General features: G+C 33.9%; 1 protein-coding gene across 1 annotated transcript in view; it reads left to right on the forward strand.

Annotated features, from left to right (window-relative positions):
* The window catches only part of SRFBP1 (serum response factor binding protein 1), a 74,796-nt gene that overhangs the window by 15,806 nt on the left and 45,803 nt on the right, over window positions 1–13,187 (forward strand). The window lies entirely within an intron of this gene.

Here is a 13,187-nt window from a genome sequence, read left to right on the forward strand (position 1 = left end):
ACATACTATTAAATGTCTGGGAGACTGTTTTATTGCAGAACTTAAAAACAACATTTGGTACCAGCAATTATCTTAATTTCAGGGTCATTTTGCATGTGTGTTTGACTATTACATTTTGGTATAACTTCCAAGTTTTGAGATAGATAAAGGAGCAAGAGAATTCTCTAACAAATTTTAATTCAGTTAGATTATCAAAGTTTCTCACCATTTTTTCCTTTTGAAGGAATAGTAAAGTGTTTTATAGGACAAAGGTATCATAATTAATCTGAATAGAAACAGATGTAGGACATGATTCTTTTTTGGTGTGAGGTTTATTTTTTGTGGGGTATTTTTTCCATAGGATTGCAAAATTCATAGAATCTATATGATATATCTTTTCTTTCTCAAAGTTTTAATCATCTTTTTATCCAATCATTCAGTCAAAATACTCTGTATTTGGCTCCTGATTATCATTTGTGTCACTTTTGTTTACACATCATTTAGGCTTTTTCATACACCTTTTTTTTTTTCGTGAAGTTCCCATGAGAAATAAAATCTTTAAAGATTTTTGTTTTAAGAATAACACTTAGATAGGAAGTTATGGTTTATCTCTTTGTCTCTTTCACTTTCTTTTAACCAAGGTCCTTACTAAATTACATTCCTTACCTAAATTTTTCCCTGTAATTTCTTCTGAATAGTCATTTTTGTAGTCCTAAATTATTCAGAGGCTTTGAGCTACTGTATAGTTGCTGATTATTTTTTACCATGGAACGACTACGTTATATATAATAAGCCTATGTACAGCGTATGACGAGTTTAAGAACAAAAGATATTCACTAATCTTTAGAAGACATTTCTTCTGTAAATCTCAATAATGAATTTAATTTAGTTAATTAGAAAGAAAAATTGTCCTATTTGAACTATATGTGAAGCGCGTTTTCTGTTATTCTTAAACCTCATTAGCAATAAGAAATTAGACTCAGTGATAAAGTTCATAGGTTTACAGTATTACTGTGTCACAACCATAGTTTTATTTTCTATTTTTTCCTGTGATTATATAAGACCACTGTGGAATTGTTGCCTCACAGAAAGCTAAAATTCATAGCCTGTATAGTCCTTGAATCACAAAATTAATAGTATGTATAGTCCTTGAATTCGTGGCAGTGGTTAGGGTGGTCTGGATTGGATGCCCTGACTTTAGCTTCTTTTGTAATGCTTTTTAAAAACTGGATTAAATTTAAATATAAAGAACGGGAAAAAAGAGTAAGACTGTATGTTTGCTTTTCTTACTTGTCAAATTGCTTTCCTCATTCATGGTTCTTTTACAAAACTGGCCTACTTTTCTATAAGAAGCAAATAATATAGAGCATTTTTTTAAACTGAAAGGTCATTTATAATTTCTTAAGGAAGTATTTTTTATGTACATGGGAGTATCAAAGAAATAGTCACAAAACAGACAACTCACTTTAAATTAAATTAATTTAAATTTGGAGAAAAACTTCTACTTATTCATTTTTCCAGATGAATTTTTTTCCTGACTCATATACCACTACATTTTTATAGTCTTGTTCATGACATACTATTCTATACTTGCTTTCTATGATAACAGGGTATTTTGTTACAAGATGACTTCCTCAAGAAGAAAACCTGAGATATTTTTAGAAATGAGAGTTTGTTTTTTCTGGCCAAGAAAAAAACTGACCTGATTTATGATACTATAAAATCATACGTTCTAATTTTATAGAGTATAATATTTGAATACGAAGTCTTTGCTGCCTTTTTTAATAGTATTCATACTTTTAATTTTGATACTAGCGTAAATACTGGCTTCTGAAACAATTTCTTTTTTTTTTGGAAATTAAAGTAGCTTATCAACTTTTACTGATCCCTTAGTTATTTGGCTAGAGAAAGAGATGGTAAAATTAAGCCATACAATGAAGTTCATCAAAATATGCAAGAAATCCCTTTTTCAATAATAAGGGTAATAACTAGCTTTTATGGAATATTTACTTTGTACCAGGTTCTATAATGTGTGTTTTTAGTCACTATCTCATGAAGTAGGTATTATCTTTATTCCTGTCTTACAGAATAGGAAACTGAGGCTTAGGTAAGTTAAGCAACTTGCCCAAGATAAATAGTTGTTAGGTGTTGGACTTTATAACTGAATATATGGCTAATAGTGTTAGCCACTTTACTGCTTCAGTAAGATGAGAACTTCTGAAATATACTATACTATACTCTCCTAGAGTTTGGATGAAATAATATAATTAACATGATACTTACCCTCTACGACAAAAAGGCCCAAAGATGGGCAACATGTTTTCAGATTCTTTAATTCCTCACAGCTAAACATACTGTTACCTATATCTGCTTTTTTTTACTTCCTCCGTTCTGAGGCCATTACTTTTCCCTGTGCTGAATATTCCTATAAAATGAGAACTTATGTATTCTTCTGTGAGACCTTCTCTGCCTGCTACCCTTTACTTCTCTATTTTAAAACTCTTTCTCCTTTTGTTTCATTCTTCTATTTTTACATGTTCAAGTTTCTATTATTGAAAGCATCCTTTGAGCTTGCATCAGCTGTTAGGATCACCTTGTCTCATGCTCCTTCATGGCCTGTTTCTAAGTGGTTGTCATTAGTAGATCACAAATAGGAAAAATGATGTAGATTATGATCTGTAGAGGTATTATGTAAAACCAAGTAAAATAATACATCATCAAAATAATATAATAACTATATCATATCATTTGAACTTCACCACAACTCTATAAAGTGGGCAGAATCTTAGTTCAAAGGGCGTGTTTAGAAGTGTTCTAGGATGCACACACCCCTTGGATTACAGGTTTATCATCATATATATTCATATATTAATTAGAATTTTGTGACAGTTCTGGTGATATATGCTTTTTCAAAAATTCATTGAGATTTTTCTCTGTAATTTCACATACTGTAATTTTGGTAAGTTTTTTCCTATGAATGCTTAAAAAGAAATTCTCCGTAGGGAAATTCCCCATAGGGTAAAAGATGCCTCATTTATCCTGTAAGTATACTGTGTTAATTATTTGTGTCAAATTAACATTTAACTCAATCTACTAAAGTAATAATATTAATAGTATTATTAATCTAAGATTATAATTATTTTTGACAGTCTCATCTTTTATTTGTAAGCCAATACAAAGAATCATATTATCAAATCAGATTCACATATCAGAGATATTCCCTAGAATCCAGTTTTACTAATAGTTTCAAGGATACATGGAGTCAGAAGGCACAGGTAAAACAAGGAGTGATCTGGGACACTGCGTGATTCCACAGGTACTTCCTTTCTACATCAAACATGCACTGGCCCAGAGTAGATGAGTCTGTAAATGAGGAAGTCTAGTTATTACCTCATAGCAGAGAGCATTTAGATTTCGAAACTTCTCCACTCTGTACTGCACTGTTGTGTAGCTTACGTGATATTCTCCAGTGTGCCATGCCTCATAAATCCATAGGTCCTGGGTTCGTTTACTGTAAGCGTCCTTAACAAGGGACATCCTGCTAAGAGTATTCTTCAGATAAGGACTTTCCTCCTAAGAAAAATCATTAGCCTGTTTACTGGGAGGACCAGTTATCAGCCTATTAAGAAGTAGATTAAACTCCGTCATCTACTTTTCCCTGACTTGCCACCTGGTAGAGGTAGTAAATGGATCCCAGGCCAGCTGCTTTAATTCTTCCCTCTCTGATTTATAATGGTCTTCCTTTTGCCTTTTTTTCTTTTGTTTCGTGTTTTCCTTCAATTTTTTGGAAAATATTTCAAACCTATAGAAAAATTGTATTTTGTCTGTAATTACAAAAAATTGTAATTGTAAAGAGTATAATAAATAATACATTGTGCCACATCCCTGTTTGTCTCTTTACTGGTGATGCTGGGTTCCATCACTTGGTTTAGATGTTGTCCACCAAATTTCTCCATTTTAAAGGCACCTTTTTTTGTTTGCAATTCTTAAGTAATCTCTGAAATGATAACTTTGAGACTATGTGTATCCAGTGGTCTTTCACCCACTGACTGATGTTCTATCGCTGAATCAGTTAGCACTTTTTTATTGTTTCTATTTCTCTGCTGGGATTTTTTATTTCTGTGATAAGATTTTAATTCACTAAGAGGAAATTTATTTGTTTATTTTTTACATCATTGAGGCTAGTGAGAATAGCTGTTTCTGGCTGTGGAGGGGAAAAATGTTTATATTTCTTGGTTCATTCGTATGTATGCTGGGTAATTTGGGATTGTACCCTGGACATTATGAAGATTAGTAGAGATTCTGGGTTTGGTTGTTTTTCTTCAATGGGTGGTTGTTTTAGCAGTTAACGTTTTTGGTTAGGCTTTAACTTCAAACTATGTTTCTTGGGCAGTAGCTCCAGCCTCAGTTCAAATCTCTTGTCTTTTAGTGAGCTGCTTTGAATCTGTTCCTTGCATGAGTGATTTAGGTTTAGGGATCCCTTGGATGGTTCTTTCCCTTCTGGGTTACCCCTGCTTTCTCAGTGGTTAAGATAGCCTGCTTTCACTCTTCCACAGATTCCTCTTCCACTGCACCTGAACCATGCAGACTCTAGTTAGCTTAGGCTATGCTCTGAAGAGATGGGAACTTCTTTGTGTAGCTTCCCATCTTTACTCTTAGTAAGCTTAGAACTCCCCATCGGAGTCTGTCTTCTTTCACTCACTCTCCATTATCTTCAAGTAGGGCTTTTTGTAGTATGTCCAGCTTTTATGTTTTTGGCAGGGGAGTATGACTAATTATGTTATCTGTTAGTATCTTAGTCTGTCATACCCAGAAATGGAGGTAGCCGAAGTTGGAAGTAACTGTAAATAGCCAAGAAAAAGGCCTGAGCACCCAACAACACTGTAAATTTAGGTCTTAGAGAGATGGAATAAGTAAAAAAGACTGAGAAAGTATAGCCAATGAAGGAAAAAGAGAACCAAGAGAGCATGGTATCTAGGAAACCAAGTGAAAAGACTATTTCAAGAAGGGAGTGATGAACTAGGTGTTTTTGTTGATGTTCTTGTTTTCAAAATTAGCACTCTTATTTTCAAAGTGTAAACTCGTTCATTAGATCATAATTATTGATGAATTTTTCAAGTTATAGTTCGTCTGTAGTCTAGCCTACTTTGCAGAACTGTGCTGATAGAATCAAACTGGTTTTTGTTCTTGCTCATGTGATCCTAAGCATGCCTTCTCTCCTTCTCCCCTTTTCCCATCCTGTTTCTGACCTGTAAAAAGATGTTTAAATCTTGAAAGTCCGAAATTGTTTCCACAGTTGCATTTTCTTCCTTTAGGTATGAAACCTAGAAGCTGCAAACAGTGGTCCAGGTATGGAAGAGGCATAATAATGTTTCTCTTTCTCAGATACTTCCCATACTCCTTGAGCTTACCCACATTATGGTCTTTTATGGCTGCAAGATCTTCAACAGTCACTACTATGACCTATAAGTCCCTTTCATAACTCTATACTTTTTATTTAGATTATTTTTCTCTAATGCATTAAAGAAGTCAAGTAATAAATAATTTCTTGAAACTTTTAGGTAACTTTAAAGACCCCTAATAAAAACCTTCAATTTAGCCTAGTATTTTTACCAAGAGGCAGACAAGTAATGCACTTCTCCAGAATTTAGACAGTCCAGGTACCAATGAGAATGGTTCCATCTGCATGATTGTTTAGTTTTTTTTCCTTTATTTATGCTTGTCCCATCGTATTTTCTCTTACTTCTCTTTTCTTTCTTTCTTTCTTTGCTTTTCTCTTCAGTTAATGGTAATATCTCTTCTGGTGGGTACTTTAGTAAATAAGCAACTTACATAATAGGTAAATCATCAGTAGACTAAGTGGTGTAAAATTTAGTGGCTACTGTACAAAGATGAATCAGAAAAATATCTGTTGTTGGAGAGAATGTCACTACATGAACAGGCAGTCTTTTTCATTGTTGATGGGCATGAAAATTGGTATACCCTTTTGAGAGAGACGTTTGGCATCATGTGTTAAAATTATTGACTATTTCCACTTTTAAGAATATATTCTACAAAAATACTTCTGAATGCAGAAGGATAGATGAGAATATTCATAGAAACATTGTAATACTGAAACATTAAACATTGTGCTTACTGTAATCCTTTAAAAATTTTTTAGGCACCAGCCTCTTGTCATAGTGGTTAATTTTGCATGCTCCACTTCTGCAGACCGGAGTTTGCAGGTTCGGATCTCAAGCGCGGACCTACGCACCGCTTATCAAGCCACGCTGTGACAGGCATCCCACGTAAAAAGTAGAGAAAGATGGGCATGGATGTTAGCCCAGAGCTAATCTTCCTCACCAAAAAAGAAAAAAAAAATTTTAGAAATCACTGAATTATAGATTGTTAAATTAAATGTAGAGAGAATAAAATAAGGTAGGGGAATAGATATCTACCGTAGTGAGTTGTTCTCATTTATTTTACATATATATATTTAATATTTTTGCATACAAACGGAGATGTATCACTCTTATAAAGTAGATTTGTATTGAGGTAGAGATTAAAATCTCTTAATAATCTTAAAGCAATGTAGATTGGAAAACTTTGTTCCTAACATAATATTCATTATACAGCAAAAATGTTGTAGAAAGCAGAGATTTATTATATTGAAATCATAAGAGTGTGTCTGTGTGCGTGCGTGTGTGTGAGTAGTGTGTTTTTATATCCTAAGAGTTGAAAATCTTAATGTGTTGCTGTTTAATTTTTACAGTGATTTGTAATAATATTCAAGTTAATCTTTTTACCATACTTCTAAAGGATTAGAATGTAATTGAATGTGAAGATGAGAGAAAATTGTGTTTAGAAACTAGACACCAACTTGTGCTTTGTGAATATTGTAGAAGGAATGAAAGATATTGTTAATCCACAAAGATAATAATAGCTGCTAATAGTTTGAAAATTGAGTAAAACTGTTTCAGTTCTTGACAGTTTAAAACATTCAGCTGTGTGGCTATAATTATGAACTGAGTTAATTGTTTGCAACAGTCTTCAGAGCAGTTGGAATGGAGTAGTGTTTCTCTTTAGATGCTTCTGTCTACTTTTTCCGTAGAACAGATAAAATATTTCCATCTAACATCCCTGCCCATATGCCAGAAGAAAAGACACAAAAAAGTGGGATGAGTATGAATTAAAAGCTAAAAACTGGGTTCAAAGTCCTAGAGTTGAGGTGTAATTAAGGTTATGAACTTGGACCTTTGGAGGCTTCAGTTTCTTCATTCATAAAATGAAGGTGATTGAATAGATTATCTTTTAAAAAGCCATTTCTTGCTCCCATGTTCTGTTCTTTTATCTGAATTAGTTTGGAGTTTATTACCTTTACTACCTGACTCTTTAAATCATGAGCGAAAGAGTAGGCTTTTTAGCTTCATAGTGAAATAGTATTTACGTTTTAAAATAGTATAATAATTGGAATTTATCTTTTAATGACAAAGCAGTGGTTGACATGTTTTTTCCGTATCATTATGCTACTACTTATACCACTTAAATACCAAAGTTACTAAATCAGCAATTCCCTATTTATTTTATATCTTTGGTAGAGTAAGGACCTTGCTAGATATTTGCCTTTAAACATTTAACCTTTTACGATGATGATAAATTTTTTTTTAGATATAGTAATCTTCCTTGCCTTAATCAAGAAACAGGTACAGTTTGGTATGTAAAAAATTACATGTGGTAAAGCTCTCTGAAATTTATTGTAGGTCTTTGTTTCTTCACAAAGTAACCCCAGACTGATACTTAGTTCTTATTGGTCTCAGGGGAAAAGTTGCCTTTTTTCTTCTGTTCAGGGCCAGTCCCTCTTAATGTACTGTGTTTATTTCTTTTACCCCCTTTATTTATGCCTTTTTCACTTACAGCTTCAAACTCTGCCCCTATCTGGATGTTCCTCAGCCAATAAACTTGTATAGTTTGTGCCTTAACACCCATGATCATCCTTTAACTGCCCCCCAGTTTCTTTTTTTCCCCTTATTAGAATAGTATCTTTACTCCTAATAGTAGAGCCACTGTGATCCTGACCTCCTCACTTCCCATTACCTCAGCAGCCCACTCAGTTTAGCTTCTCCCTGCCTAGTTCATTAGTTTCCTTGAATGGGATTGACTCTGACCCTTACATGCTGGTGTTCCCCCTAGATTCTTGCCTTATCTTCTTACACTACATTCTCTAACATGGCTACTTGCAAGTTTAGCTACTGTCACTATTCTGGACACTTTTTAAATCTCTCTCTGATGCAAGTCTTTCCTGCAACATCTGCACTCTTGTATTCAGCTCCACTTAGGTGTTTTCAGATGCACCTGAAACTCAACATTTTACACGATTCACTGCGCTAAGTTAAAAAAGGCTTTTGTTAGGATTGTGGAGTTTCTTATGAAGCCTGAGGGCAAGAACTGCAGTTTAATCTCACCAAGGATTAGAATCAGGATCTAGAGAGCTCTCAGAAACCCAGGTAGTTCTGTTTGTACATTTCTTTCTTGCCGGTTTTCCCTCCATTTTGTGCTTGTCTCTGCTTTTCCTCATCTTCCCCTCACCCTGCCCACTCTCCTTCTCCCTCCTCTTCTCTCTGACTCTGCAGAAGGCCATCATTTCTCAGGTGTGCCTAGGGCCACCTTACAATGGCAACCTCAACTCCAAAATCCTCATGCCTTCTGTTCAAGGGAAGAACCCACACTGGCTCAAGTTCTTGGCTCATCTTGGGTTAGATGTCCGTCACCGGTCTAGGCAGCTGTGGCATTGGGGTAAGAAGGGACAGGGAAATGTACTGTGAGATAGAGAGGAAAAGATTGATGAACAGGTATTTCAAAAGATTGATCCAAAAGATCAATCTGAATATTGATCCTAACATTTAGTACCTCCCCACTCACTCTCTAATCACATGTTCTTCTCTTCTATTCCTGATTGTGTTTTGACATTATTATTCATCTAGTTTCCTAAGCCAGAAATCTGGGAATCATTTTGAATTCCCTTCTCCCTTAGCTACCTGCTACTCCCAAGTCTTGTCCTTTTCCAAATCTATTATTTCTGTCTCTTAAATATGTAACCACTTTTAGTTTAGTTCCTTATTATTTCTCACTTGGACTTCCTGCCTCTGCTCTCACGCCCTTCAAATCATGTTCTGTGCTGTAACTGGTGACCTTTCTAAAATGCAAATCTGATCAGGATTCTCCCCTGCATGGCATACAAGGCCCTTTGTCATCTATATTCTCCCTACCTTTCTTCTCCTCCTCTATCTTCTACCTCCCCCATACTTTTTGTGCCAGGTATACTGAACTCCAGACATATCAATCTATTTCATGCCACCTTGCTTTTGATTAGACTTTTTATACATCTCTCTCACCTGAATAAAGACTTACTGTTTACTTCAACACCTAATTCTTATGTTACCTTCTCTAGGAAACTTTCCCTGACACCATCACTCTGACCCCAGAAAAATTATTCACCACCTCCTCTATACAGCTCCTTTAACTTGTATATATTTCTGCTTTCATATCGTATAGCAGTCTACTTTCATGCCATTCCTACTACTTAGAAAGACCTTCTTAAGAAAATAGGTTGCTTTACTCAATTCTTTGTCCCAAAAACCAGTAACGTGTCAGGAACATAGTGGACTGGCTAGCCTGGCTAGCTGACTGACTCTTATTGCAAAATTTCTTACTTTTATTGGCATATTTAGAATGTTGAGGTTGCCCTGAGTCTCAGTAGATAAGGAGAATACTTCTGAACTGTTACTAAGAAGAGTCCGTAACCACAGAGTCATTTTTGTTATTTGTTGTTTTTAATGTTAAGTATCAGATACAGAAGAATGAATAGGCTCTTCATTTCGCAGTCACCTTAGCCAGTGCTCTAAGGCCATTTACCTTCTAATTTAATTTTTCAAAAGGCAGAACTTTTATTGTTTCTAAAGGCAGAGCAAGATGCCCAGATTTAATATCCTTCTGTGCTCAACTTGTGACGTTTGAAATGATAAACAGAAAGTCATAATGGTATTTTAAAAGATCAGTATATACTACTCTCTTCCCATTCATGAAACAGCATTTAGAAACAGATCATCACATTGGAATTCCAGTTTGCTTCCTGGCGTGTGGTTTGTACAGCTTTAAGCCAGTATTTTGAATGGGTCATAGTCCTGAAACCCTTAGCAGTGTCGCATTATTAATATGTAGGGGTCGTGATTTTCATTTTAAGCTCTGTTGATATAAAGGTATTATATCAAGTCTATGGTAGCCTTAAAATATTTTTATCTTTTGAAAAGGAGCCGTTATGGCAAATAAAAGTGTATCCATCCTCTGTTTTTGAACCTGCTGCCTTCTATTTGAAAACAAAGGAAAAGTTATAGTTCCTTGTTGGCAAAAGTGATGAAAATGCTATTCCCGTTTACTGAGTCATTATACACACCTAATTTTAAAATAAAAAGTGATTTTGGAATAGCTTCAGTCTGGATAAGCCTAGTTCAAAGGCTTCTGAGTATATAAGCAGAATTTAGGGGTAGGAAGTAAGAAAGGAGTATCACATGACCTTTTTTAAAAGTACATTTTTTATTTCTTTTTGTATTGTTTTGATTTTTTAAGTTTTGTAATTCTGGAAATTTGAACTTACAACCTTGGCAGAACATTTCTACTAACTGTGAAAGTATCCAAAGCCCTTTTCAACTATTAATTCAAAAAATTTGGACAACCAATACTACTATCATAATTCCAGTATGAAATAATGTGGTGATTGAGAAAAGAGGCCAATATTACTGTGTGTTTGTTGGAAACACACAATGGGAGACAAAGGGCCCTAGAGAAAAGCAGTGATAAGAACAGTAAATAACTCGTCTTGAAAATGGGGTTTTCTTTTTTACTCAACTGGAATGTCACCTGAATTTTAGGTTAAATGTAGATAAATTATTTTTAAACATTTATACTCATTAACTTGAACACATATCTTACATTGTTAGATTTCTGTTATAAGGGAAACCCGTATGCTTTTTGTTTTTTCCTATATGTTGGAATAACTAATATTAATGTTTTGGCTACTCAAAGAGTTAATTTTTTGTGTTAACAAGAGAAACTCAATAATGTTCTGAGTTTTTTTCTTGAATAAGGAGAATTTTATTCCGTTTTCTCAACCTGACACTAAATTGTGTGAGTTGTGTAGTCTTCTAAGAAATAAAAATAGTCCCAAGGGGAGTGATTGTTCCAATTAAAAAAGCTTCTTTAGAAATTTATAATGAAAATGTATAGTTCACTTTTATTTTCCCCTTTCTTCTATAAAAACTAACCAAACTCTTTACAAGGTATATCAATTTTATATGTAGATAAGACTGGGAGGGAAATCCTCACTTTTTTAATTCTTGATTTCTGTTGAAACTTAGTATATTAAAATAGAACTTGGGTTTGATTGTTGTTAATCAATAACAGTTATTCTTCTGTTCATCACAATCCTTTTGCAACTAGAAAAGAAAAACAAAAAGTACAATTAAAAAAAGATTAGGAATTTCCAGAACAGCTATATAAATTCCATATTATATGCTCAGGTTAGTTAAATACATGTTGATTTAGAACCTACTATGTATGTAGGTGAGTAGATTTCTGCTGTCAGAGAACATGCTGTTCTGTGGGAAACAAGCATTTGGGTCTGTCTATGATACACACTAGACATAATTAAAGAGTTGTAGGAACCTAGAGAAGGGATCGACTAATTTAGTTACTTATAGGACTTAGGGAAGACCTTACAAAATGGGGGACACTGAGTTGGAACTTGAAAAATAAATATGATTTGCTTTGGAAAAAGCAGTCTAGGTAAATAGAGCACACCAAGAACAAAGCATACAGGTCTGAAAATACCTGGTGTGATTTGGAAGGGCTGCTCAGTACTCTATTTCTATTATAGTATTTAGCACATTGAACAGTAATTATTTCTTTAAATGTCTCCTTTTTTGAGGATAGGATGTTGTCTTTCTGTCTCCCGTGCTTAGTGCACTAATTGGCATAAAGCAGACATTCAACAAGTATTTCTTCAGTGAATTAATGTCCTGGCTAGAATTTGGCATGAATGGAAGAATCAGTGGTTGAAGATGGTGGCTAAAATGTTAGATGAGATTACAATTTTAAAGCCTTTTAGGAAATATGGGTGATGAGTAATCGTGTGTTTTCTAGAAAGATAAATCTGAAGGAGAGTGAAGGATTGATTTGAGGGAAAAGAGATTGGAGGTGAATAACTAGATAGGAAGCAATGACTGACTTAATTTTTTCATGCATTAAGGAGATGTTTATTAAACCTATCTTTGTGGAAGCTAATATGCCATGTGATTCACTGTTCCTGCTCTGCAAAAATCTTACACTATCAGAGAAAGGCACCGGTATGCACGATTTTAAAACACAATAAGTTATGATAGGTACTTTGAAAGTTTTACAAGAGCAAGAGATTGCTTCTAGCTAGTAATCAGGGAAAATTTCCTAGAAAAAGTGATAGTTTAATAAAAAATATTAATGTTACTGATTTAACAACTTGATATGTTTCCTTGATATTCTTTAATTGAATCCCAATTAAATAGCAAGGATACTATTTTTTTATTTTTTATTTGTGTATTTTTTTTCTATCATTCACTTTTTTCACATATACCATATATAGGAAAATGCATGAATCACAAATGTGCAGCTGGATGAATTTTTGCAAAGGGAACACTAGTTTAATCAGTACGCAGATTAAGAAACAAAATATTATGAGCATCCAATCCTCTGGTGTCACCACCTGGTTATCACTCCCCATATTGTTAACAACTGTTCTGACTTCTAACAATATTGATTAGTTTTGCCTGTTTTAGAATTTCATTTAAATACATTATTATATAACAATAATAATATATTAAATATATTATGTATTCTTTTGTTTGTGGCTTTTTTTGGTCAACATTGTGTTTGTAAGATTCATCCATGTTGTTGTGCATAGCAGTAGTCTGTTGTCTTTCATTGTTATGTAGTGTATTTTATGAATGTACTACTGTTTATCCATTCTACTGTTTTTGGACATTTGGATTGTTTTTAGTTTTATTTTTGTTTTTGTTTTGAGGTCGTATTGGCTTATAACATTGTGTAAATTTCAGGTGTACATTATTATATTTCAACTTCTGTGTAGACTACGTCATGTTCACTACCAATAGTCTAGTTTTTATCTATCACTATACATATGT

Source organism: Diceros bicornis, chromosome 1 (assembly GCF_020826845.1).
Source record: "Diceros bicornis minor isolate mBicDic1 chromosome 1, mDicBic1.mat.cur, whole genome shotgun sequence".
Classification (NCBI taxonomy): Eukaryota; Metazoa; Chordata; class Mammalia; order Perissodactyla; family Rhinocerotidae; genus Diceros; species Diceros bicornis.